General features: G+C 52.0%; 1 long non-coding RNA gene across 1 annotated transcript in view; it reads right to left on the reverse strand.

The window, feature by feature from the left end:
- Positions 1 to 4,598, reverse strand: part of LOC130583598 (uncharacterized) — a 64,983-nt gene that overhangs the window by 5,692 nt on the left and 54,693 nt on the right. Inside the window, exon 4 of the long non-coding RNA XR_008966440.1 lies at positions 1,471 to 1,615. This is a non-coding gene — a long non-coding RNA (uncharacterized LOC130583598). The remainder of the gene's footprint in view (positions 1 to 1,470; positions 1,616 to 4,598) is intronic.

Below are 4,598 nucleotides of genomic sequence, written 5' to 3' on the forward strand. Positions count from 1 at the left end.
AGGGAAGGGAAGGGAAGGGAAGGGAAGGGAAGGGAAGGGAAGGGAAGGGAAGGGAAGGGAAGGGAAGGGAAAAGAGTGGGAAGAAGCAGTGTTACTCCCACCCTGTTGTGCTGTCCTTTCACAAATCAAAACACGGTGACCCATATGCATATGCAGAACAAAACAAATGCACATGCTGATGCTCTTCTGCCTTCATCCATTTGCCACCATCCATGAACACATGCAAAGGCACACACATCCTGCTCTCACTTTCACTGTGAGCAGTTGGAAYGTGGGCTTGCTAGGAGCAGCTCAGCCTACATGCTGGACTGGCTCCTCACACACAGAACAATGGATGATGTGGGAGCAATTAGAACAATTGCAACCTTCTTTCAAGTGCAATAAATCTACTCAGTACATTGCGTTCATATATATTGCAATGTATGTATCATTATACATATATGAACATATTCATAGGAAYATATTCATCATCACCACATTAAATGAAACAAAATGTTTCCACTTTGACAAATAAGGGGATCACTCCACCCCCCCATTTTAAATGCTGCCCTCTGAACTGCTGCTGAGACAAACCAGTAGTGCTGAGCTCATCCTGTCATCCAGTATGTTTGTACCTGCTGCTCCAATGTCAAAAGTACCTGGTTTATTCTACCAGAACCCCGAGCATATTTCACTCGCAAGTTGTTAACTTTTTTTTTATGGCTTATGTAGTGCTGAAGGAAATGACGAGTACCYGGTTAAGCAAGTAATGCTGCAATTTGTGGCAGGAGGAGCTTCCCAGTTTCCAGGATCAGCTCTCCTCACCCCTGTTTGCCATGTGGATCCAAATGAGAGCTTGTGGTTGGAGTGCACTGAGGAATGCCTGAACGGACAACAGGCAGACACAGGAGTGATGTCCTTTCCCAAGCCAGGCTCACACGCAGGGGGAACACACTGAGCAAAGGGTCTGACCCTACAGCTTCTGACACACAGGGCTTGGTGGCGGGGCAGGGACAGACAGAGCCAGCGTGGAGCAGACTGGCACAGGCTGCCAGCAGCTTCTCCCACCCCCAGCAGCATGGCTGAACAGGTCTGAGTGAGCCTCATCTCCTGTTTCACAGCACATCACCGTGAGCTCTAGCCAGGGCAGTGCTGTCCTCAGGCAGTGTCTTTGCAGCCATCCTCTGCCCGTCTCTCCAAGGSCAGCAGCAGGAGCAACACCCATGGGAGCTGAGCGTGACATCCCACCCCCCCAGCAATTGCAATCCCAGCACCCATTTACAGCCAGCAGAGCTGGAGCCATCTCCCTGCTGCCCTCGACCTCCCCTCCTCACAGGGAGGTGACACACTCTGCTCTCACATCTCCAGCCCTTCCTTATGCTGCCACGTAAACARGAGCAGCAGATTATCCCTGCTGCTGTGAATGCATCAAATGGAGTTCCCTTCCCAGCCTGGGCTGCCGAGCCAGAGTGCACTGGCATCTTCTCCTACCTGCTTCAAGAKCCCTTCCGTAGCTGGTGGATGCCCCGCAGGTCCTGGCTGAGCTGCTGCTCTGGCTGCATTTCTGCTCCTGTTCTGCCTGCCTCTCCCTCTGCTTAGTCTGCAGTTGATAGATCCTCTGCTCCTGAGCATCCAGCTATTGACCCGCCCAGGGAAAGAAAGAAAAAATGGAAAAAAAAATCAATTAATACTAAACGGCTTAACAAAACCCTGAACAGCACAGGCCTGATACTGCTGGGGGTGGGGATTGGCAGGAGGAGACACCCCCCGCACACATCAGCTGCAAAAATCTGATGTTGTGGGGACAGGAGGCCAAGATGGGAGTTGTGATTTGTTGTGCTTGCCCACAGCAGGCAGACATGCCCAGCTCGGTAAAGCAGAGATTCTGCCAACGGAGGCACCTGCTCACAGGAGGGTGAGGGAAACAAAGAGCAAGACCAAAGTTATTCTATTCCAAGTAACCAAACAGGCAGCTCCTGTTGTGGAGCGTGTGGAGCTCTTGAGGCATTTCCCTCGTGTGTGGGAATGCATCTTGAGGCATTTCCCTCGTGTGTGCTGTGCTCGGAGAGAGCAGAACGGGCTCGGGCACTCCATGGTGTGTCCATCTCCCTCCTGTTCTGCCTCAACTGCAGTGCCTCCAAGGCTTCAGCGTTTTCCTTCTTGGTGTCCTGGCTCTAAGGTGTYTAGACAAGGCAGAAGCAAAGAAGAATCACCGAATATCATCCAAGGAGCACGAGCATGACAAGACTGGAGTGTCGACCCCAGGGCAGAGCCACTCTCCCCGAGGCCTTGGCCATTTACGCCTCGGGGATGCTGCTCWGCTTCTCGTGATGGGCGAGAGGAGCCCCAGGCAGTGGGCACTGTGTGGCTCCTGCCTTGCTGAGGGTGGGGAACAAGAGAAAATGCTGGCCACAGCTTAGGAGCTGGTCTGCTRGGAAGTCCTCTGCAGTGCTGGCTGGGGATTGTGCCATGCCCTGCCATAACCAGGGGTCCTGTGTGCAGTGATGTGCTCACTGCAGTGASAACAGCATCCTGCATCTGCTGCTCAGATGTGTCTGGAAGCAGCCCTGGGTCTGGAGAAAGGGGCTCCAGAGCTTCCTGCAAGCATTGCCCGGCCACCACCGCCTTGGCTCAAGCTGCAACCCTCCTGCCTTCAASAGGGCTCTGCTGCATGGCAGCTTTTCCAAGATTTCTCCCAAGGCTTCTCCCTCTGCAAATGTGTCCATGAGTCCTTCCAGCACTGCTGCTGCCCACCTGTGCCCCACATTGCTGGCAGACACAGCCAGCAACGCTGCCAACATCCAGCAACACTGGCAGCAAGAGGGGTCTCATCGATRTTCATTAACTTGCTAAACCTAGAGAGGATTTTGATATTAATTAATGCTAACTAAATAGTAAAACATATTTATTGAGGACTGTCACCCAGCTGTCAACATTCAATAAATACRCCAATAATCAATTTGCATGTAATTAACATGAAGTAATGTTAATGCCTACATTAAAGATGTATTTCAGCAAACACGGGCAGTGTGCAGCCCACAGTGCCAGGTCCCAACTGCCACTGATGTGGAGCTGAGTGGTGCCAGGCAGCTCACAGAGAAGGCACTAAGGGGTCCTTGGTCGAAGGGTCAGCATCCACCAGCAGCAGCAGGCTGGACAGATTTCAAAACCATAGGCTCACAAAGCTTTGTCAGCAGGGATAATGAGAGAGCTGAGAGATGSAGAGGAGTTGATGTCTCCTCATCATCCCCCACCCCCCGACTGCAGGCAGGCAGAGGGTTTGGGAGGCAGAGGGATGATGATAGGATTCTCGGTGCACTGAGGCTCCCTGCCAGCTCTCTGGCACCAGGAGTTTGTGACAACAGGGCACGTCACAGGGCTGCGTGGAGCAGCATCTGYCTGTGGGTCCAGGCTGCCAAGGGGTGCATCCTGCCCAAAGCAGCACTGCCTGCCCAAGCTCCCTCCTTCCCTTGCCATTCAGACCAGCCCATCTTTCCTCTGTCCCAGTGCAGCCCCACGCATTGATGTGCTTGCAGCAGGAAAGAAGGTGGAATGTTTAGGGTAAGCGTCCCCCACCCCCACCCCTTCTCCTCTCATTTAAGTGGAATCAATTGTGCCATTTCTGCTTTGCTTTTCAAAAGCAATTACTTTCATGTCATTTTTACAGACATGCACAGAGAGCGAGAGAGTGAGGGCTTGATTATCCCCCCTCCCATCCCCATCCTATGGCTTCCGCAGTGGTGGTGAAGTATTAAATTAAATGAGGTATCTATGGAGCGGCGATGGTTTCAGGTCAGAGGCGCTATGGAAAGCTGTATGCTGCACTACTCCTGTATATGTAAATGGATATATTAAAACCACTGATGTCAACTTGCAGCACTCATCTCTTCTGCTCTTGGGTGATCAAAGCTGATTGCAGAGGCAATTACTGCAAAGGAAAAGAAAATCACAGCCTCCTGCTCATCCCTGAGCTACTGGAGTTTAATTGCTTAGTGTAGCTGAAGCTGCCTCTCCATCTCCTTGCTATGCACACACACATGTGGAAGCAGCTCACGCCTGGAGACAGACAGGAATGGACATTTTTGGGGATGGGCGGTGAGAAGCACCTGAAGCATGGGAAGACCACAACATCAAAAATAATGATGCTTAAAAATGAATTAGACCACTACAGCAGGCAGGGCTGTGTCTTAGCAAGCCACTAGATCGATAGCACAGGGAGAAAAACAGGGCAGCAAAAATACATGCCTGGGAGACAGCCTTTCCCATTCTCTGGTCTCTGGTCCAGGATTTGCAGTAAGGCTGCTTCAGTCTTCTGCAGGATGCAGCTAATCAGTCTCCCAAATTCTGGTGACATAGCATAGGTGCACCATGAAGACAGAAGAATATTTTTAGGCTGGGGACACTGCAGTGCAAACACAAGGCTTGGAGGAGTTGCAATGAGCCCTGTGCCACCCACGTGCCCGGATTGCCCAGCTGTGCCACGGGGCACTCAGGCTGCTCTCAGGCTGTGCCTGTGCTCACTGCAAGCACACTGTACCTGGCCTGAAACAGAGCTGAGATATGCTCACTGCATGCACACTGTACCTGGCCTGAACCAGGGCTGAGATGTGCTCACTGCA

This window comes from Malurus melanocephalus, unplaced genomic scaffold, assembly GCF_030028575.1.
Source record: "Malurus melanocephalus ecotype Western Australia unplaced genomic scaffold, MMel_1.1 scaffold_605, whole genome shotgun sequence".
NCBI lineage: Eukaryota > Metazoa > Chordata > Aves > Passeriformes > Maluridae > Malurus > Malurus melanocephalus.